Source organism: Zingiber officinale, chromosome 1A, assembly GCF_018446385.1.
Source record: "Zingiber officinale cultivar Zhangliang chromosome 1A, Zo_v1.1, whole genome shotgun sequence".
Lineage (NCBI taxonomy): Eukaryota > Viridiplantae > Streptophyta > Magnoliopsida > Zingiberales > Zingiberaceae > Zingiber > Zingiber officinale.
The window spans coordinates 89,234,191-89,258,202 of NC_055987.1; the positions used below are offsets into that span (position 1 = coordinate 89,234,191).

The 24,012-nt window shown below is 36.6% G+C and overlaps 1 long non-coding RNA gene across 2 annotated transcripts; it reads left to right on the forward strand.

The window, feature by feature from the left end:
• Window positions 1-1,586: 1,586 nt before the first annotated feature.
• On the forward strand, window positions 1,587-20,220 carry LOC122026770. 2 transcript variants are annotated; one of them, XR_006124169.1, is made up of 5 exons: window positions 1,587-1,869; window positions 3,326-3,389; window positions 3,744-4,010; window positions 4,427-4,503; window positions 19,842-20,220. It is a non-coding gene; the product is annotated as an uncharacterized LOC122026770 (long non-coding RNA). The 2 variants fall into 2 exon arrangements; XR_006124168.1 differs by lacking the exon at window positions 19,842-20,220 and having other exon boundaries at window positions 4,427-4,765.
• Window positions 20,221-24,012: the final 3,792 nt, after the last annotated feature.

The window sequence follows — 24,012 nt, forward strand, 5'->3', positions numbered from 1 at the left end:
CACACACTAAGGACAATTAGATGGAGATTAGGTTCATATGATGAACCAAGAGGATTAGATTCATGTGATGAATCAAATTGGATTAAGAGTAATCCTAATTGGGCTAATTGAGTTGAACTCAAGTTGATTCATGTGTTCAATGAGTCTAATTTAGATTATGACTCATTGAATCAATTTAATTAAATGAATTAGATTCATTATATTAAATTGACTTAAATTAAATGGTTGGATTAGATCAACCATGAGTGAGATTAAGTCAAGTTTGACTTGACTTGAGAGGAAGAGGAAAAGTCAAGTTTGACTTGACTTTATGCCACATCATTTGTGAGTTGGCATTAAGTGGCCAATAATGATGTGCCACATCATCAAGGCTAGCACATGTGTGTGCCACCTCATGGAGGTTACAAATCTCCTATTTAATGTGTCCTCCACATTAAATGAGAAGGGGGTTACAAGCTTTGTGGTGGCCGACCACTTATGGGGGTTTTGATGAGGTGAATTCATTCAAGCATTTTGGATCTTCTTCCTTGCTCCAATTCTTCTCTCCCTCTCCTCTCCATTGCCGAGACCTTCTTGGAGTGCTAGCACACTCTAAGGTTCTCCCTCCATCGATTTGTTCGTGTGGATACTTCTAGAGGGTTGTCTACTTTGACAATCTTGAGATCCGACACCTTTGGACGAGCGGGATTTGCGAAAGGCACGCATCAAGGGTAAAACTCATACTCTAATGTAGATCTAGAGTTTGTAAACTCGTACTCGTAGGTTTTTCGAAATTTTATTCTTCACACGGATCCGGTGGCGGGGGTTTCGGGGTTTCCGCGACGCGAAAAAGCAATTTTCACGGCCCGAAAGACCCAACAACTTCAGTTAGTAGAGAACCGATTTACCTTATTGACTTGGGCAGTAGAGAATCGATTATCAAGGTTATACTATCATGACATCACCGGACTTTATGGTATCTCTGAGTATTATATCAGGTTGAGATCCGTGATTCATTTCAAGTATCTAGCAAAGTTTGTAGCTGAGCGTGAGTATAGAGCTTGTTGTAGTAGAGGCTTTCGCCCTCAGACAGATAGATAGTCGGAGCACATTATATGGACGTTAGAGGTTTGTTAATAGTGTGTGTTATGGATTTTGGAGGCAGTTGATTTACCCACAGTTGGCTAGATAGAAGTGTGGGAGTACCGGAAGCAAGGTGAGCTCATCACCCACAGAGTCATCTTTTACGGTTGGAGATTTGTCATGTTACTGGGATGGAGTAGGATAGGAGTTTGTAGCTTGTTACTCTTCGTTGAGGATCGTTGAGTTGAGCAGTAAATTTGAGGACCAAATTTTTATTAGTGGGGAGAATGTAAAATACGTCAACAAAATAATAATTAAATAATAAGGTTATTTGAGAAAAATAATCTTATTAGAATTTGAAGGAATTTTTAGAAATTTTCTGGAATTTAATTAAAGCTCGTATGATGTATTTTGAAGGGATGCATTTATAGGCATAAGAAAAGCCTGTTTGGAACACCCGGAGATGAGAGTTGATTAAGAAATTGATCTAGGGCTTGATCGGAAAATCCCTAAGTTATAAAAGCACATCCCGTGCCCTAGCTCCCAAAGCCTCCGCCGACCTCTTCCTTCCTTGATCCTAAACCTCTCACGATGTTCTCTTCCTTCCTCTCCCTCATGCACCGCCCTCTCCCGATTCCTCATTGTCGCGGACCATCGAATTCCGACGTCGATGAGCTCTGATCGCTGATCGCCCAACACCGTTTGACGTTGTCTAATCTCTCGGCCTGTCGCGGTGATAGCTTCCAGCCCTCTCCGATCTGCTGCTCACCCTTGAGCACCACTGCCTTTGCCGACGCTGTCGACTTGGTGAGTCATTGTCCTTTCCCCGACCATGAGCAAGTATATCTCATTAGTAGGTATAGGATGAATGTTTCTTCTTGTAGGGTTTCAAATGATCCAAATGATGTCCTTGTTTTGGCACAAGGTTTTCACGATTTTCTACCGGGATTCGGGAGATGTTGTTTGGATTTTATGTTCGCATTGTCTCCTGGTAAAGGTTGATTCATCGGGATAGATTTGAGGGATTTGGAACCTGTTTGGTTTTCTTGCACTGCCTTTGGAAGGATTTCTGATTTTGGCTCAAATTAAGGGGATGTGGTTCAAGTTTGTTGTTGTTCTTGCTTTCTAACAAAAATTAGTAGTTGTAATTTGCTTTGAGGCTACTCTTGTTTCTTCACAATGACCTCTGATTTTTGGATTAGATTGCGGTGAATGTGATTTGGTTTTTTTTTTATGATGATGCTTTGCTTCTTCATGACGATTTCAAATTTTGTTTCCGGAACGGAATACATGGGTTGTAGTTCGATTATGTTGTTGTTCTTGTGGCTCCATGACAACTTTGGGATTTTCGGACAATTATGGGAAATTTTGGTTTGATCTCGGTGATGTGAAAGCTACCTCATGTTAGCTAAATTTCTGGGACAGATTAGGGTAGTGGCTTTATTTTCTTGGTTAGGTGAGGTTTACTATTTCCATATCAGATATTGTATAGGTGCTTGAGTGTTGTTTCCTGTGCTTTTGTTGTAGTGATAATTTCAGTTTCCATAGTAGGATTAATGTAGGAGGCTGGGTATTGGCCGTATGTTCTTGCTTGGAGGAGGTTTATGTTTTCCTTAACAGATTTTGTATGGTTGTCTGGTGTGGATTTGGTGATTTTTGCATTTATAATAACTTCGGTTTTCATGGTAGATTTAGTGTAGATGATAGGGTGTTGCTTTGAGCTCCTATTTTTGTGATGCTTTCGGCTTCATAGCAATGTTGCTGGTGTTCTATCTTGGAGTTGAATATGTGGTTGTTCTTTTCGAAGTTCAAGATCCTGGATTGATTTAGTATAATTGAAACTTTTGTGGTATATGCCATTATCTTCAATGCTTTCTTAAGAAACCTTAGTTGTGTATGCATTTCTTGAGCTTCTGTGTTTATCTCGTTGTAAGGGTAGATTAAGAATTATGCATGGTTACTGCACGAAATGTTATGTTGGGACATGTATCTCTTATATGATAACTTGTGCACTGGTGGTGACAGTACAGGATGTGTGCTTTGGGATAGGCTCCGGGGAGGGCTCTTCCTAACATGACTGAAATGGCAATACGAAATGGCTATAGAAAATGGTTAAACTACCATATTTGGGGTTAATAGTTGAAATGAAATTAATGTATAGATTCCTAATCAGATTAGGATTTAGTTAGCTTTTTTTGTCCATGATGGATTTAGCTAACTAGTTCATACTTGATTAGTTATATCATACACTATGTGATTGTAGGATTTGTGTTCGGGATGAGCAACTCGACGTGGGACTACTTGACACGATCTACGTGTAAAGATGGGTACTTCTTACTTTGAATCTCTTTAGTTCTTTGAAATTTGGTGCATGAGCTATTATTTTTGGATAAGGACTGCTTTACCTTGACTTCACTCGCATTTTTCTTGTGATTGATACTTCGACTCAAACCTTTGAGTTATTCATTTTTATATCCATACAATCTCTTGTTGTTATCTATAATATTTAGCAGATATTAGATACCAACCTTGTATGCTTTGATTGTTGTTTATTTATATACTGTATTGAGTATGTTGGCTTCATGTAGCATACATGATTCCTGTTTACATGTATATGATGACTGTTGTATTTTGCGCATCATATCATTGCATACATGTTAACGATAAATTCTCCCTTGCAGTCGAGAGAGTCATTAGCCAGGGCCGCACGCTCGGCCACTCGAGAGAGTGGTAGCTAGAGCAGATGCCGCTTGTCTTGTCGTGTCGCACTCGGCCGCTCATGGGTAGTGGTAGCTGGAGTTGCGAGCAGCAGGGACCCCCTTTACTTTATTGCTAGTTAGCTACTCAGCACCTGTCCACTCGGTCACTCGAGATTAATGGTGGCCTTTGAGTGGTACAATTGTCATCGATCTAGCCTCTCGACCATACAGGGGTCGTGGTGCAAAGAGGTGGGTGAGGTGACCGTCCGCGCATATGCTGTTTTTATTATACCGGCTGATGTTGTTGCTTACTTATGCTGCTGTTGTTTACTTGTGCTGATATGCTTACATATGTTGAGATATATATATCTGTTGTATGTGTTTAGACTGACTTACCTATTGGTAATATGTATATACCTCACATGTTACCCTTGTAGTTATGAGTAGCTTTGCAGCAGAGTTGTTCTACTCCTAATTTTACTAAACTTGGATATGGTTACATGTATGAACATTTATTGTGGTTTTATTTTAGTATCTACTATTTCCCTTATGAGACTGTATACTGTTGACACTCTCTATTTGGATATTATATTCATGCACTATCTTTCCTTTATCCGCTGAGTCCCAGTACTCACAACCTCACAAAATGATTTTTCTTTCACCAGGTAGCAGGTAGATAAATCATGGATACTTGGGAGAGTTCTGGCTGACAATCCAACGTCACATCTGAAGACTGCATCAGGTTTCGTTTATTCTTTACTCGTATTTTGCATTTGGTGTTATGTTAATTCGATTATCTTTTGGAGTTTATTATGTGGAGTTGAATTTTGTGTCGTTGTGGTGTTATATAAGGCCTAGCTGGCTAGCGTTGTGTTGTTTTGGTTTGTATGGGCTCTCTTTATCATTTTTCCACTATATTGGTTTTTAGTACAACCGAGTGGGTTGTTTAATATGTATATAACTGCGTGGTTGTGCTTATATCCAGTCGTATGAGCTGTTGAATATATTTAGATATCGATGTATATACTTGTGTATGCATATATGATTCATATTGTCACCAGTACATGGGAGATACTGTCATATTTTCATCTAGCAGGGACTCCTCTGGGGCATGACATTGGCCCCTGATCCCCCTAACTTGGCGATGGTGACAAGGACGAGAGAGAGCTTGGAGAAGTGTGGCGGCAAGCTTCCTCCCCTCTCCTTTCCCCTCCCCTCTCATTTCCCCTTCCCTCACTGGCTGAATCTAGTCGCGGCAAGGTGAGGCCACCACTAGTCATGGCCGCGAGGTGCAACGATCACTAGTCATGACCTCGGGCGCTGGCTCAAGCTGGCCATGAGGAGGCTAGCCGGCTGCAAGCTGGCTGGGTTGAGGTTTTTGACCACTTAGGTTGGTCGGCCACCAGGTAAATTTCATAGCTGGTCGTTGAGGCTGGCCCACCACTAGGTGAATTTCTTAGCTAGGTTGACGCTGGTCGGCTGTTGAGCTTAGGTTGGAAGGCCACTGAGTTGAGGTTGGTCGGGCACTGAGATGAGGTTGGCCAACCACTGAGGTCACCTGCCCCTGAGGCTAGATCACGCCAACCATGAGCTTGGAGATGGAATTTATCAAGTATGTCTTATTTGTGTTAAATTGTGAGCCATGTTTTAATCTATCAAGATTTGCAATGTTATTAGACAAATTTAAGAAAAATATTTATTGCCATAGTGTTTTATTTTTTTCCAGGAACCATTTGTTTAAATTAGGATTTGTTAATTTTACGGTGTGTAAATATATAGAGAGAGATTTGATATTATACACACTCCTAAATGATCCTCACAGGTTCGAGTGCATGGAATCCCTCCTGGACACTTAGATTCACTTTTGACAATCGGGGCACCTGGGCTGGCATCTAGGTGTCCAGACAAGTGAGGGTTGCCTAGGATTGTGCAGGGTAAGGGTGTACAAATATATATATGTCTCCAACATAATATTTTCATAATATTATTTGTGCAAGTCTCTCTATTTGGTGTGCACTTTAACTATTTGAAGACACTCATTTTTGGTGACCTGTTTTAGGTATATATTTACATTAATTATTATTTATTGATAGTGGATGTTCACTTGACATATATATATATATATATATACTAATGTTATAATATTACTTATTTACAACAATTCATTATGATATTGTTATTAATGAGATACTAGTTTTTATTTGTAAATATTTTGATTAATATGTTAATAAATTGAAAATCGGAAAAATACAGAAAGAAAGGAGTTGGAGGTATAAAAAGTACTTACCTGAACGTCGAGATTTAACTGATGAGTTTAAACTTGGGTTAGAACAATTTTGGATTTTGCTGGTAGCAATCTTGAGTATATGGATGAGAATAAGATAAGGTGTCCATGCATAAAGTGTCACAATGATAAATTTTTATACTGTGACAAAGTTTGAGAACATTTTTATAGATTTAGTTTTATCCTAAATTACTATAATTGGATATGTCATGGTGAACTGTTCATATCTTATGAAGATTATGGACAAAACATACGAGTCTCAGATAGTGGGAATCAAAGTTATTATGATCAATTAAATCCATATCAGAATATGATAATTGATGTAGCGAGTTAGAATTTCATTCCCAAATCAAGTGGTGCAAGTTATATTGATCCTTTAATAGTTGAACAAATATTTACTACTTATGCATCACTGTTGAAGGAGGTGGAAAGTAGTAGGTATTGATGAAAATTCGAATAATGAAGCATTTTACCAATTTCAGGAAGTATTGAGTGCTGCAAATGAACTAGTCTGGGCTGGTTGTGACAGTCAAACTAAATTATCTCTAACTGTAGGACTGTTGAATACTTGGCAGAGCAAAATTTGTTTGAAGATTATTTTAATAATTTTGTTCAAGTTATTGATGAAGTATTGCCATGTGATCACATAATGCCCAATGATTTTTACAGTATGAAAATACTTGTGAAAGAATTAGGTATTCTGGTGGAAAGAAATGATGTTTCCAGAGATGGTTGTATGCTATATTGGGGAGATAATGAAAATGTAGATGTTTGTAAATTCTATAATCAAGCTAGGTATAAGAGCTCCAGAAGAAGTCAACAGTGACAAATCATACACTCAATTGTTTTATTTGCCTTTAAATCCTAGGTTACAATGGATTTATGCACCAAAGATCGCTACTAAACACATGACTTGACATTTAAATCATCAAACATAAGAGGGACTAATGTGTCATCCATCAAATGCAAGTTATGGAAAAATTTTGATAGAACATATATTGAATTTGCGAAAGAGACTTAAAACATTAGGTTAGGTCTTTGTGTTGATGAATTTGCTCTATATTGCAAATCTGAAAAAAAAAATATTCTTATTTGCTAGTTATCTTAACTCCATATAAACGTCCACCTGAGATGTGCATGAAAATGCTCAATATATTTTTAACATTAGCTATGTCTGACCCGTAAAATTTAAAGAAGTTAATAGATGTTTATATACAACCACTGATTGTAGAGCTGAAACAACTATGGGATGAAGATTTTCCTACATATGATATTCATACTAATCAGATGTTCATAATAAAGGATACTTTTCTTTAGATGATAAATGACTTTCCAACTTATGATATGATATCGAGATGTAGTACCACTAGGATTTTAGGATGTCCAATATATGCGAAGAGATCAAAGTCAATCAAATTGAAATATGGGGAAAAATTGAATTATTTTCATTCTCATAGACAATTTTACCAGCAAATCATAATTTTAGAAGAAATAAATAAAAATTTGCTAAGAATAGATTTGAAAAAACACCTCTGCTATTGAGATTAATAGGTGAACAGATTTAGTATAGAGTGCTTAACTTTACATCTATTATTGAAGAGCTACATGGTACAACATATAAATATAACAGTACACATAAATGGACTAAACAAAGTTTATTTTGGGATTTACCATATTTTAAGAGTCATTTGATTCATCATAATTTTGATGTAATGTATATTGAGAATAATATTTTTGATAATATGATAAATGCAGTTATGGATATCACTAGAAAAATGAAAGACAATCTAAATGTAAGAAAAAAATATGTGACTCCTTTGTAAACGACCCACTCTTGATGCCGATGAAAGTAGCAGGGGACTAAAGCCAAAGATAGTTTATACATTGAATAAGAATAAGATATGTGTTGTTTATGAATGGTTGAAATCGTTGAGATTTCTTGATGGTTATGTCTTTAATCTTGGGAGATGTGTCGATATAAAGGAATGCAAATTGATTGGTTTGAAAAATCATGACTGTTATGTTAGTATCCCAAGATAGTTTTGATGTAATCAACCAAGTCAGGTTAGGTCCTGTTGGTTTTTAACCCCTGTGTCTAAGTGTGTAGAAACTTAGGAGCACAAGAAGTCGAGCAAAAGACATAGCTAACAAGAAGGATGACACGGAAGAGAGCCGATGGGCTCAGTGCGTCTAAGGGGCGAGGTGCTGCGAAAAAGTACCGGGGCAGACGAGAAGGAGGCCTGCGGCGTTTCCGAGGGACAAGAAGCTAGAGCGGAATATTGCTCGAAGGCTTGAAGTTGGGTTCAAGTGAGCCCTATTCCAGATGGACGAGATCATCCAAGCGAGAAGAGTCGAAGCGAAAGACCCAGATCAAGGCGAGCAAAACCAGAGTGGAAGACCGGGACCACAAGTCAGCAGGATGTTGACTTTCTTGGTCTGGGCGCCTAAACTCGTCGGACTCCGGGCGCCTGGACCAGGATTTTTATCCGAAATGCTTTAAACATGATCCATTACGATGGGGATAAAGTTTTATCTCCCTCCAGGTACCTGGAATACTTCCAGGCACCCTGATTAGAGCTATAAATACATCCCTGGTCCTAGAAGCTACAAACAACACTTGTAATCGATTACTTTTGAGTTTAGCTTTCTGGTTGTGAAATTTAATTACTATAAGAGGCTTTTCCACCCAGAGGAGATTTTTACTGAGCTTTCTATCTTTCTTGGATTAACAACCTCCCTAGTTGTAACCAAGTAATTCTTTCTAAGTCTCTTCCTTTTTTTAATCTTTTAATATTTTTTATGCGAGTGTTTATTTTGATAAAGCTATAAGTCAAGGAAGGTCTTTTCATTTTATTGTGTAGGCTATTCACCCTCCCTCTAGTCGGTTGCCAAGGGACCAACAAGTGGTATCAGAGCCCAATAGCTTCTGAAGGACTAATCGTGAAATGAAGCACTCGAGATGGCTAGATCGAGCATCTTCCCACCAAAATTTGAGGGGGAATTCATGACCTGAAAGAAAAGGATGGAGGTATTCTTTAAGATAGATTTTGATTTACTCTTAATAATGGAATTTGATTTTATAGCACCCGAAGGGAAAGAAAAATGCTAATGGACTAAGAAGGAACAAGCTGACTTCGTGGTAAACGGTAAAGCAGAGTTCCATCTGCTAAGCATCTTACCACCACAAGAAGTCAACCGGATCGGAGCCTACGAGTCTGCCAAGGAGCTCTGGAAGAAATTCTTGGAACTACATGAAGGAACCTTGGAGTCGAAATTCGCTAGACGGGATCTGCTCAGAAACCAGATAAGAAACATTAAATTAGAAGAAGGTGAAACAGTTGCACGCCTTCACTCAAGGATTAAGGAGCTCATCATCGGACTCATGAATCTCGGAGATAAGGTAAACAACCGAGATTGGCTAAGGTACGCACTTAACGCATTCCCTAGAAATATTGAATGAACATCATTAGTAGATGCTTATTATATATCTAAGGATCTAAAATTAACTACTTTAGAAGAATTATTTTCAACATTTGAAGTCCATGAAATAAGATGTGCAGATATGAAGAAAGTGCCAAAGCACAACATTGTCTTAAAGGCAAAGATGGATGAACGAGATTCTGAATCGTCTCTCAATGATGATGAAACAACACTCATGGTAAGACAATTTTAAAAATTATTTAAATCTAATAAATTTAATCAAGTGCAAGGTACAAAAAGAAAAAGGAAAGTAAGATGCTATCATTATAATGAAGAAGGGCATGTCAAAGTAACTGCCTAAAGTTGAAGAGCAAGGACAAGGACAAGGAAAAGAATAAAAAGTCAGTCTGACCCAAGTTTAATCTAAAGGCGGCATGAGATAACACATCATCCGAATGGAGATAGAAGCCCTCGCTGGAATTGCGCTAGTAGCAAGTCATCAAGAAGATAAAGATAAAGTAAGCTCATCCGAAATGAGCATCGAGAGCATCATGAAAGGGGAGAGACATTCGAAGAAAGTAATACTTCAGGGGGAGCTTCAGATTATGGAATCAATAAGGTAAGTTAGGTACGATCTCTACCTCCAGATAAAATATTTGCATTTATAAAACTATTATTGAAAAATTACTGTAAATTAGAGAAAGAAAATAAGGATTTAATATTAACCTTAGCTGATTCTTGTTGATTAGAAGACTTCGACAAAGCAAACTTAGAAAATGAAAAATTAAAAAAGGAAATAGAAAATTTGAACAGTCATATATGCTCAAAGTTTATTCCTTCTAATTTTAAAATTTATTAAAGAATTAATTGGTATCTCAAAAATCATAAGAGTCAAATTTAAAAATTATCTAGAAAGTATATTTCCTTGAAAATTTTAAATTAACTCAGTAGGAAGGAATCTATATTGAGTGCCAAAAACGTGCTTAACTTGATTGTTTTTTTTGGACTTAGTGCTTTCAGAGAGCAAATTAAATATCCAATTTCTTTAAAAGGCTTTGTCTAGAAAGTGATTATTGTTCCAATATCCAAGAAGGCCTAGTGCCTCGCCACAATCTAGAAGCTGATTATTGAAACAAGTATTTAATTGACTAACTATTAGGGGGTGCTTGGTTAAATGATGGGAATGACTATGGGTATAGGTTTGATAGTAGGGTGGAATGAGAATAGGAATGGAAATGAAACCCATCAAGTTATATGGGTTTGGTTGATTCCCATAAATCTAGTAATCATTCCCAAAATGTCATTCCCAAACCCACAATCCAAACACTATCTTTTACTATCATTCCATTCCCTCATTCTCAAACCCATCAACCAAACACCCCCTTAAACATTTAGTAGTTATAAAAATACTTTAAATTGTCTGTCAAATTTCTGATCATCGAAAATGTACTTAATAAAAATCATATTTGTTAGAGCTACTTTAGAAAATTTATTTTTCTGAGAATCTTATCTAAATATTTTTTTTCTTTTGAAAATTTTCTATTAGAAAACTTTTTCAAAATGCAAAATTCTTGAAATTTTACTAAAACTTCCAATTTTACTTAAGAGTTTTTGATTTACCTTAGACTTTAAATTTAGATTTTCCAAAATCATTTTTAAAGTACCCTATTTAATGTGATCAAAGGGGGAGAAGGGAAGATTAAGTCTAGGGGGAGGCTAATTTAAATTTAATTTTTTTTGTAAATTCTTAAGTTACAAATTTATTACCTTCTTATTTCTTTATGTTTGTTTGCCTTAACTTAACTTGGGTTTAATCACATTAAAAAGGGGGAGATTGTTAGTACCCCAAGGTAGTTTTGATGTGATCAACCAAGTCAAGTTTGGTCATGTTGGTTTTAACCCTTGTGTCTAAGTGTGCAGGAACTTAGGAGCATAGAAAGTCGAGCAAAAGACATAGCTAGCGAGAAAGACGACACAGAAGAGAGCCAATGGGCTAAGTGTGTCTGAAGGATGAGGTGCTGCGTAAGAGTATGTGGGCAAACGAGAAGGAGGCGCGCGACATTTCCAAGGAATAAGAAGCCGGAGCGGAAGATTGCTCGAAAGTAGAAAGTTGGGTTCGGGTGAGCTCTATTCTGGATGGCCAAGATCACCCAAGTAAGTGGAGTTGGAGCAAAAGACCCGGACCAAGGTGAGTGGAACCGAAGCAGAAGACCGGGACCAAAAGTCAATAGGATGTTGACTTTCATGGTCCGGGCGCCTAGACTCGCCGAACTCTGGGCGCCCGAAACCCTTTCGAGCGCTTGGACCAGGATTTTTATTCTCAACACGTCAAACATGATCCGTTGCGATGAGGATAAAGTTTTATCCCCCTCTAGGTGTCTGGAACCCTTCTAGGTGTCCTGACCAAGGTTATAAATACAACCCTAGTCTTAGAAGCTATAAACAACACTTGTAATTGATTGCTTTTGAGTTTAGTTTTCTAGTTGTGAGATTCAATTGCTGTAAGAGGCTTCTCTGCATAGAGGAGATTTTTACTGAGCTTTCCATCTTCCTTGAATTAATAACCTCCCTGGTTATAACAAAGTAATTCTTTCTGAGCCTCTTTCTTTTTTTTAGTCTTTTAATACTTTTTATGCGAATGTTTATTTTGATAAAGCAATAAGTCGAGGAAGGTCTTTTCATTTTGTTGTGCAGGCTATTCACCCTCCCTCTAGTCGATCGCCAAGGGACCAACATGTTATATATTCATGAAAAAGCTAATTCCTATTACTTTTAAAGAACTCTTACCAAATTTTGTATGGAGGTACCATTACGAAGTTAAGCATTTTTTTTATAATATTTACTCAATAGTTTTGAGACATTCACATATGAAGTTGTTAGAAAGAAACATTCCAATCATTTTTTGTAATTTAGAAATGATATTTCCACCCTTATTTTTTGATTTCATGGAACATATTTTAGTTCACTTGTCATGAGGCCAAAGTTAGAGGTCCTATCTATTTTCGATGGATGTATCCATTTAAAAGGTAAAATTTTCATCTTCTATACTTCATTATTAATGCATAAAAATTGACTAATTTTTCTATATATTAATATCTAATTAATTTTTTTTATTACAATCAGATTCCTATATCATTTGATGAAAAAAGTAAAAAAATAAGACATGTGTTGAAGCCTCTATTGTTAATGCATATATTATGGAAGAAGTAACAACTTTTGCATCATATTATTTTGAGCCTCATGGTCCTATTAATCCCAATTTTAACTTATTCTTAATTTTTAACTATCTTGGTCGACCAAGTGGACTATATAAGCAGAAATACTTAACCGGTCAAGAATGGCGAGCAACCACACATATATTTTACTAGATTGTGCAAAAGTAATGTCATGTTTCAAGTTAATATATATTTATTATTTTTTTGTATTTCTTTTTTGTAAATTTTTCATGTTATAAAATATCGACATAAGAGTTTGATCATTTCTGTGATGAAGAATTTGCACCATGATTCAAATTATATGTAAGTAGACAATCTAAATTTGGTTTATACATATCTTAACTTTTAAACATATTATTTAATTTTAGGTTCATGATAATCAAGTTCATGTTAAGAAAGATTTGTTAATCCATCTGTCATGGGGTCCAAAAGCAATGGTCAACACTTGGCCATCATATTTTATAAATGGATATAATTTTTATACTCAGGAATATAGAATGGAGAAGACTACAATGAATAGTGGGGTTTATGTTTAGTCTTCCAATGATTTTTATAATTTGCTGTATGAAATCATAAAGGTAGAATACTCTGACCTAGAAATGTAAGTTATTTTATTGATGTGTCGTTGGTTTGACTTTGTTAGATGGATGAAGGTGCATCCACGATATAATTTTTGTTGAAATGAATCATAATAGATTGTATAAGAGATATGAACTATTTATGTTGGCACAATAAGTGATTCAAAGGTAGATCTGCTACCTTAACGACCCCCTAGTATCGACCCCATGGATATAGAGGGAGGTAAATATAGGTATATAGATGTTAGGTGCATGGTAGGGTAAATCCCAAGTCGTTAGTTCATGAGAATAGACCCCTGGCCATTACGCCAGAGATGTCATATGCCCACCGTCTACACTATGCCCTGAGAGCTACAATAAGTGATTCAAGTATTCTATGTTTCATATTCTAGTTTGAAACATGACAAAATTGATTGATGGATTATTTGTAAAATGAAAGCACAGGAAAAAAAAGTTAGGAACGTTGGGAAGATATTGCATATCAATAAGAGGAAGTTGCGAACATATTTCAAACCGAGAAATATATTATTCCAACATTATGAAATCTCAATAGAGTAGTGATAAATATGGATGCAAGTGAAATTGATGATGATGACAATGACGAGGAGGAGGAGGAGGAGGATAAGGATGAGAATGACAATGACAATGACAATGAGGACTTTAATTTTTGATGATGGATAAGTTTTGTTATCTTAATATAACAAAAATATAATATTTTATTTTCATATATTGTATTTTTTTTTAATGTGTAAATTTAGTTTTAATCTATAAATTTACAAAACTCGTAGCTTAATTAGTTGTCTATATATTGTCTTATTCTTAAATTTATATATTTTATTTGTTAATATACTGTATTTTTTCCTATATGTCATTAGAGGTGACATCTTGGTGTTTTGTTTCATGCACTCTCTGATATGTTATCAAATATAGTAAGTTTTTTCATGTTCTTTATTATGTATAAAATTTTTATTCACTTTATCATAACAATTTTGGTTGACAGTCTTGATGTGGTAGCTATAGACGAAGTACTCTTGGCTAGTTTGCTTCCACACCTAGTATTGTCTATTACTACGCCCCCTTTCAGTTGTAGGACCTTCCCATGTACCTTCGCTAACACCTTTCCATTCACCTTCACCAATACCCACGCAAGTTCCTTTGGCCAAACACTTAGTTGTTGAGATGCAAGACACTTGAGAGCCTATAGTCTCTTACGGAGATTCGTAAGTACTATAAAATATTTTATTTTTTCAACTACTTTAATTATTTAACATTATTTATTTATAAATTTATGATAGATTTAAAAATTCTATACGTGTAATTCACAAGATTAATAAAATAGTGAATAACCATTAGGGAGGGGCTTCAATGATGTATACTAGCACTCCAACACCCACAAAAGAGCTCTGATAAAATGAGTTTAATGTATATCATCTTCAGTTTATATATGAAATTAAAATGAATATAAAATCATTTTTTTTTCTATTCCAGAGGATATTCAATTGAGACATGAATGAAGAGTTGAAAATAAAAAGAATTTTTAAGAAAAAAATTATGATGATCATATTCAACATGTACTTAATAGTGAAAAGACAAGGGAAAAAAGTCACCCTGCATCATTCATAAAAATTAGGCCAGAATCTCCAATTTTTGGGAAATCAAGGATAGCAAACAAAGGAGTCAACAGAATAAAACAAATCAAACTTATAATTCAAGTGACTTGTTTACGACATATGCAGCAGGCTTTATCAATATCGATGAGCATATATATAGATTGTCAATTTTTTAACTCTCCCACTAATTTTTGAATCTATTTCATTATTCCATTAATTTTTTTTAAAAAAAAAGACAAGACTTTGAGTGGGGATAGAGTTAAAGCAATGAAGGTTTGAATTAATTTTGGATTTTAATTTATAACTTATATTTTATTAGTTATGTATCTGCTCTCTCTATATATTATATGTATTTCTATTATATCTAATCAAGATTATATACATTACTAAAATATTTTTATTATAATTTTATTTTATTTTTCCTCATGACAATACAAGAAAATATGATGAGCTAGAGCTAGCACAGAGAAGTTCGGGTGCTAGTGATGATAATGGATCTAAGCTCTCTGTTGGTAATAATATGAGTATATGATTAGAGGCGAGTGGAGCACTGAAAGAAGGAATGATATTGAGAATAAGTTCTTTAGCAGAACCCATAGAGTTGCTGATATATCTTCTTCCACTCCACCAGCAATAAAGGCACAAAAAGAAAACTTAACTGAAGAGATTTGCAATTTGAAGGGAATAATATTGCAAAGGGATCATGAAATGAGGTATAGAGATAAGGAAATTAGTGAATTGCATCAATAATAGAACTTCATAATACAACATTTTCGATTACATGTGTTGGACCTCGTGGTAGTTTTGATATAATCAACTAAGTTGAGTTAGGTCCTGTTGTATTTGATCCTTGTGTCTAAGTGTGCAGGAGCTTAGGAACACAAGAAGTCGAGTGGAAGACGCAGCTAGTGAGAAGGATGACACGGGAAGGGAGCCGACGGACTCAGTGCATCTGAGGGATGAGGTGCTGCGGAAGAGTACACCAGTGGATGAGAAGGATGTGCACAACGTTCCTAGGGATGAGAAGTCAAAGCGGAAGACTGCTCGAGGAGAAAACCTGAAAAAGGGTCCGGGTGAGTCCTATTTCGGTTGGTCGATATCACCGAGGCGATCGGAGTAACAGAAGAGCTAAAATGGAGCTATGGAGCTGCTGGAGGTGCCTTCAACAAGAGTTGAAGGTGCCTTCATGACCTTCAAGCAAAAGGCACCTTCAGCTGGGCTGAAGGCGCCTTCCAGCCCTATGGAAGGCGCCTTCGACCAGGTATATTTTGCCATTGGCAGTAGATAAACTTTTATCCACTGGCGGCCCGCTAGAGGCGCCTTCCAGCTCTATAGAAGACGCCCTTAAGCCATGGATAAGATTTTTCAGGGGTTATAAAAAGACCCTTGGACTTAGAAAATTAACAACAACTCCTGTATTCTTTTCCTAGCAATTGTCTGAACATTCAACAATTGTAAGAGGCTTCTCTGCCTACACGAAGGAGATCTGTTAGTGCTTTCATCAATCTTGGATTAGCAACCACCTAGGTTGTAACTAAGTAAATCTTGAGTCTCATCTTTTTAGTTGTTAATTTAAGTTATTATTATTGTTGCTTTTAATTTGAGTTGAAAGAATAGGAAAGGTGTTATTTTTCTTTTTCAAGCAATTCACCTCCTCTTGTTGGCCCTGCTACGCCAACATCATGCGCTATCTTCTATTACTCACAGAGTCCTTCTATCAGTCCCACATCACATTGAGAGTTTTGTTTCTGATGTTGCTTTTACTCATATTTTGATTTTCTGAACATGTTCATGTAATAATTAACTTAAATGTGAATTTTTATCTTGTGTTGGTCTTTTGTTCTATTTAATGGTTATTGTGTCAAGACAGGATGGCTCACAGTCCATTGTTTTATCCAAGTAGTTTACCTTATGTCATTCATTGTGTTTTTCTCCCAATCATGTGGACTTTTATTTATCTTGCATGGTTGTGGTTGTTTCCAGACACGTGGGATAATATTATTATTCTTGTTTAGCCATGTGGTTATGTATTCATATTCCATATGTTGTCATAAGAGGGGATATGTCCATTTATCGGGTAAGGACTCCTCTGGAGCGTGACAATTCTTATCATTCAATCTATGGTTAGTTGACCATACCACTATATCACCAGTCTTCTTATCAGAAAACTAATCAAATGCCTAACTGACTAAATCCAACCCAATCATTAACTCAATATAAATAAAAATAATTTATTTGTTAATTGATCAACTCGAGTTGATAGTTGTTACGAATCACAAGTGCATAATTTCGTCCTCAGTAATAAAAGAATATAAAATCCACAGGGACTGTTGATTAAGCACTAGTTAACTTCGCACGGCAAATTATCTAGAAAAACGTGAAATTGGTGGGAAAAGAGAGTAAGAGAAAGAGAAGAGGGAAGAAAGAGAATGGATCTTGAGAGGGGTTAAGATAAGAGGATGGAGGATGATAGTGTAACGACCCAATTTTCCCTATTTTGAGTTCTTAAAGTCCTTATAAAAATATATAAATACCTTAGAAAATTCTAGAGATTTTTAGGAATTTATAGAGTATTTTTATGTAATTTTTGGAGATCGTTTGGTATTTTTACTAAACGAACGAAATTTGCAAAAAGAAATGTCCAAGCCGAGATTCGAACCGTGGACCTCGGGTCGGACTGACCCAAGCAAAACCGGCCCAACCAGCTGAGCTACACGGTCTTGTTAACCTTATATGGAGAGAATTAAGTTTATAGCATAGTTTTGATTAAACCCAAATATAAGAAAGGGAATAAGGTTTTTGATTTTCCGAAAACCAAAACAATTACTCTCAAAAATCCCTCTCCTCTCCCGACGCGAGCGGTGACTCTTCTCCTCTCTCGCGGCGGAAACGAAGAAGAAACCAGGTTTGGTCTTCGGCGCCGACGAGCTCTCTCCTCCATAGATCCTTCACCAAGCCGAACTTCTCTCGGCAAGGTCAGCGTGGGCACAAGAAGAAGCCGCAAGTTTTCAAGCTTTGAAACCCTAGACCTTCATCTCCTTCGGTTGTAAGTCCAAGAATCATCGGTAAGTATTACTCACCTGTGGTAGGAGTTGCTCCGAATTTTTGGGTTTCGTTTCCTTGCTTCCGGATCTTGTTGTGCCGAGTAGAAGAATATGCTAGGGTTTTCTTCCTTGCTTTGTTGAGATGCCATTCTCGGATTATATATGTAGCCTTGGAATTTAGTTTTGTTGCCAAGCAATGAGCATGAAATAGTTTAGATATTTTTGTGGCTTAGTTTAGCATTTCAGCTGCAGATTTCCTGTTAAGATCCGAACAAGAATAGCCCATAGATTTCATATCAGCTTTAGACTCTTCTTCTTGATGGTTTACTAAGTATGAATGGTATTCTTTTTAACATGCATCCCTAAACTTGTTTGTTTCTAGTAACCAGGCATGAAAGTTTCTTTTCATAGCAGTATAGTTTTATTTCAATGAGCAGATTTCTAATTTTACTATTAGTAAAACTTGAGCAGTATTTTCTAGTTTTTCCCTTTGCTATTGAACAGGACTATGAGTTAGGGTTTTCCCCTTTTATTCCTTACCTTCTGTAGCCTACCTATTGAGCATGCTATTTATTGTCTGAGTTAAATTGTATAGAGGAAGTTTAGCTCTTGATTGTAGTATCCGTGTATGTCCACCTGCTGCCATAAATTCCAGCAAGTTCATTTTCTTGTTTTGGCCGAGCAAATGGGCATAAACAGCCCTTAGTTAATAGTAGGTAGTTCTGGGTTTTGTTTGCTACCTCCATGAACGTGAACAGCCCTGCACGGTTAGTTTCCCTTGCCACTAAATGAGCATGCACAACTTAGTATACTAGTAAGTTTGGATAGATTATTTGTTACTGTTTTAAGGGCAAGAATAACCTTGTTATAACAGTTCAGAGTTAGTTTATTTTGCCCTATTTTACAGCATGTATAGAAAGCTCAAAGTTGCATTCTTTTGCCCTATTTTATAGTATGGTTTGAAAGCTTAAAGTTACTTTCTTTTGCTCTATTTTATAGCATGATTAGTAAGCTTAAAGTTGCTTTCTTTGCTCTATTTTATAGCATGATTAGTAAGCTTAAAGTTGCTTTCTTTTCTCTATTTTATAGCATGGTTAGTAAGCTTAAAGTTGCTTTCTTTGCTCTATTTTATAGCATGATTAGTAAGCTTAAAGTTGCTTTCTTTGCTCTATTTTATAGCATGATTAGTAAGCTTAAAGTTGCTTTCTTTTCTCTATTTTATAGCATGGTTAGTAAGCTTAAAGTTGCTTTCCCTTGTGTTATTTTCGTGTAGCATGCTTGGTTAGTTGTAATCCTACACTGGTTAGATATATCTACAGGATTCTAATAAGCTCTAATAAAGGATTATGAGAAGTGTGAGTAAAGAAAAAGACCAAGGTCTAGTTAAAAAGAAATAACAAGTAAACTAAAGTAAGAGGCTAGTACCTGACTTCCAAGGTTGTCGTTAAACAAATCCAGGTGACCAATTTCAAGGTCTTGACCCTAGTAAGACCAAGGTCTTTACCTCATAGGACTAGAGGCTAGCTACCTCAGTCACTATTAGAGAGCGCGTAAAACAAAGATGATACTAAGCCTGGGCCCAAAGAAGAAGAAAAGAAAAGAAAAGAAAAAGAAAGTAAAAGAGAAATTAAAAGATTAATTTCTGGTATAAAGATATAAGAAAATGAAACAAGTATTATGCTTAGAATCAATAGAAGTTAGTTTCTTTAATTCTGAGCCTACAGTAGTAGTTTCATTATTTTCCTATCAGTTAGTGAGCATGTTTAGTATTCAGTTTTATTTCTGTATACCATGAGTATATGCAGCTTTGCTTTTAGCATTTCAGTTTTAGTATTGTTGCATTCTTTTTATGCACTTCGAGTTTTTGTGAGATAGATTAGTACTTACTAAGTATTTCGCTTATAGATCTATTTTTTCCTCCTACTGCAGATAAAGGAAAAGCTAAGATATGAAAGGGAGGCGATAGGGTGGTGGTGGTGATGAAGGTGTGTGATGACTGGACAATGGAGAGATCCAGAGTTTGCTAGTAAATCTTCAGGACCTATCTGTTTAGAGTTTATCTTTTAGTTCTCTTCTTAAATACTATTATGAAATTTTGTGAGATTGTGATTAAGTTTGATTTGTATTTGTAGCTTATCATGTCCTACTCTTGGAGTTATGTTTAGTTCTTATTGCTAGACTAGTTTTAGTTGATTATAGTGTGATTTTGTTGTTAGCTAGAGCCCTAGAGCCAATCATTAGATGATTATATTTTGGACTTATTGTATCATATTCTATATAAATAAAGGCATTTGGATTTTGGTTATTATACTTACTTGTATTTGTGCCAAATAAACTAAGTATAATAATATCCTTGAGTAAATGGTTCTCACCTATATCAATCGGTTAGTTGAACCGATAGTGAGATGATATAGGGAACACTACTCTTAATCATTCCTAGTCAAGTATTAACATTCAGGGACAATGTTAATGCAATAAGACTAGCATGTAGGTCAACTCGATGACTTGATCTCACAAGTCATGGATATAGAGATATCAAGTTGACACATGGGTATACATTAGAGAATGTATACTGAATGACCCGCCATGAGAAAGTATCATGGATCGTTATATGAGTGTCATATACTTTTTCATGTGGCTATTAGTATGACTACTAGTCCTTAGACCTGAAGTCACCATAGATCCCTACATAAGGAGTTATGTACTTTGGTTTCGTCAAACGTCACCCGTAACTGGGTGGACTATAAAGGCGATTACTGGGTATATAACAAATTATGCAGAGGGATGTGAGTGATGTAGATGGGATCTATCCCTCCTATATGACGGGAGAGACATCGGTATTCTTGATAGAGTGAGACCACGAAGTGCATGGCCATGCCCAAATGAGTCAATATAGGATATTGAGCTCATTTGATTTAGTGAGTCTACTTGGAGTTCAAGATTTAGATTGGTCAGAGGATGACACGGTCTATGCCTCACATTGATCAATCTAGATGTTTAGGATAGAAGGACACTTGTTATATTTTGTGAGGAGTCACAATTAGTAGTCACAAGGTGATGTCGAATATCGACATTCTTGTAACTTGGGTAGTAATGATGTGTTGCGAGATACCGCTCATTACTTATGCTCCTAAATGGGGTTAGGGCATTGCCAATGTTACAAGAACCTATAGGGTCACACACTTAGGATAATTAGATGGAGAATAGGTTCATATGATGAACCAAGAGGATTAGATTCATTTGATGAATCAAATTGGATTAAGAGTAATCCTAATTGGGCTAACTTGAGTTCGACTCAAGTTGATTCATGTGTTCAATGAGTCTAATTTAGATTTTGACTCATTGAATCAATTTAATTAAATGAATTAGATTCATTATATTAAGTTGGCTTGAATCAAATGGTTGGATTCGATCAACCATGAAAGAGATTTGGTCAAGCTTGACTTGACTTGAGAGGAAGAGGAAGAGTCAATTTTGACTTGACTAATTGCCACATCATTGGTGAGATGGCAATATGTGGACCAATGATGATGTGCCACATCAACAAAGTGTGCCACCTCATGGGAGTTACAATTCCATTCTCTTTAATGGTTACATTTAATGAGAATGGGGGTTACACCTTGGAGAGTGGCCGACCACTTATGGTCTTGAATGAAATTCATTTTTTTATTCAAGGGTAATTGATTATTGCATCTTCTTCCTCTCAAGCTCTCCCTCTCCTCCTTCCTTGGCCGAACCACATAGGTGCTAGCACACCTTGGTTTTTGGTCATCTCCACCTAATTAGTTCGTGTGGATACTTCTAGAGGAGTGTCTATTTTGACACTCTCGAGATCCGGCACCGTTTGGACGAGCGGGAAAGCGAAGGGCTTCGCTACAAGGGTAAATTTCTAAACATGTAGATTTAAGTGTAGATCTAGATAGTAAACTCGTACTCGTAAGTTTTTCGTAAATTTTCTTCGCACGGATCCATGGCTAGGGGCTTTCGGGGTTTCCGCGACGTGAAAAAGCAGTTTTCGCGGCCCGAAAAACCCAACAGTGGTATCAGAGCCACGTGCGAAGCTTGTACGAGTTTAATTTGATTTTTATGAAAAATTAAACCTTCTGTGATTTTCTGTAAATATAGGTTTTTTTATAGTTTTTATGGGTAATTTTCTCGTAGAAGCGAAGCACAAGTGTTTCGATACTTGTAGGCTTCCGCTACCGGGAAGATTTTTCCAAAACGGCTTGGTTTCGCCCCAAATCTTTTTGGGACAGCGGCCTAAGGCACTGTTAGATCGCAAAGGAACCCTCGTGATGGTTAGATCGCGGGTAGGGGCGCTGCCCCTGGCCCCGCAAGGGAGTTCGTTCCGCGATTGCGCCCCAAAACCGCTAAACGGGACCGCTGGGAAATTGTACCCGTAAAATTGTAAAAAAAAATTATAGAAAAATTACATAAAATAATAGAAATATATAATTTTGAATTATATATTATTTTTGTGATAGCCATGGCCCAAATACCCAATTTGATTGGACAATATGTGTTGTAATTCATAATACGGCCTGCGTGCCGTTATGTGATGTGCGTGCTTGTATTTTATTTTTATTTATTTTTCGCGACCTGCGCGTCGTGCCTTTCTATTATTCTGGTTGTAAATTAGATTTAGACTCGAATGTAACTCGAGTTTCAAAAATTATAATGTACAAAATTGGAGCTGTGGAAGGTCCACTCGAGACGGAGTTCCGAGGAAGGCGCGAGCAACACAAGGTGGTCAAAAGGAAGGCGCTTGAGAAGTTGACCTTAGGTTGACCATCCGATCTTCTCATTGGCTTGAGAAGATCGTAGTAGGGCCATGACTAATCACAAAACTTAGTTAATTACTTGTGTATATGATGCATGTTTAATTAAGTAATTAATTAGTGCCTAGCGATTAAGATTAGATCTAAATCGTGCACAAGATGCACCCTTACGATTAGATTAGATCTACATCGTGTACAAGATGCACTCTATCGATTAGATTAGATCTATTTCGTGTATATGATACAACATCATTTAGATTAGATCTAAATCACGACAATTCAAAATGCCTACCATGCCGTGATACCTACCACTACCTCGATCGCATGATGTTGTTGAATCTACCAAAGCAGAGCAACACATACTATCTTGGTAGGGTACGGAGGGACAATCTTGGTCCCGCCTATCAACGCATGGGCGAGTACAAACTCAATTAGATTGAGTATTCCTAGTTTACTCGGTTGGATCGAGTATAACTATAGGCATTCTTCCAACGGTTGGAAAGATAGGTTAAAATCACATTTATATTAACTCTCGGGCGTATTAGCCAAATCTAACTCGAGTTTTAATATCAATGCAGATCTTGATCCTATAAACAAGAGTTGCATAGAGATGTAATTGGTAATCGTTACCTACCAATCATACTAAGTCTTGGGCGTATTAGCCAAAGCTAACTCAAGGGTTAGTATGATGTGGATCTTGTCCCACGTGAATTATAGAATTCAGTGGGAGCATCATTTAGTTAAAGGCCTAATTAAATAATTAAGAATATGATACTTATTTCTTCATTTATTTCTGTTGTAGAATTTCCATGACGTCGAATACGAACACCTTCTCTCTGCGATCTGTCCTCAAGAAGGACAAGCTCAACGGAGCAAACTTCCTGGACTGGTACAGGAACCTGAGATTAGTTCTCACACAGGAACGTAAACTGTACGTTCTGGAGCAACCCATTCCGGAGGCTCCTCCTGCCACTGCCACGCGAGCAGACCGAGATGCTTACAAGAAGCATCAAGATGACGCATTAGATGTGTCCTGTCTTATGCTCGCGACCATGAACTCTGAGCTTCAGAAGCAACATGAGTTGATGGGTGCTTACGATATGGTTGAACATCTTTGTCACCTATATCAAGGACAAGCAAGGCACTGGAAGAGGAACTCCAAAGAATACCTGGAAGATCTTAAGAAGAAGAGAAATAAGATTTCTACTTCAGGTATATATGTTATAGAAGTCAACCTCTCTATTTCTTCATCGTGGGTATTAGATACCGGATGTGCTTCGCACATTTGTACTAATGTACAAGCGCTGAGGAATAGCAGAGCA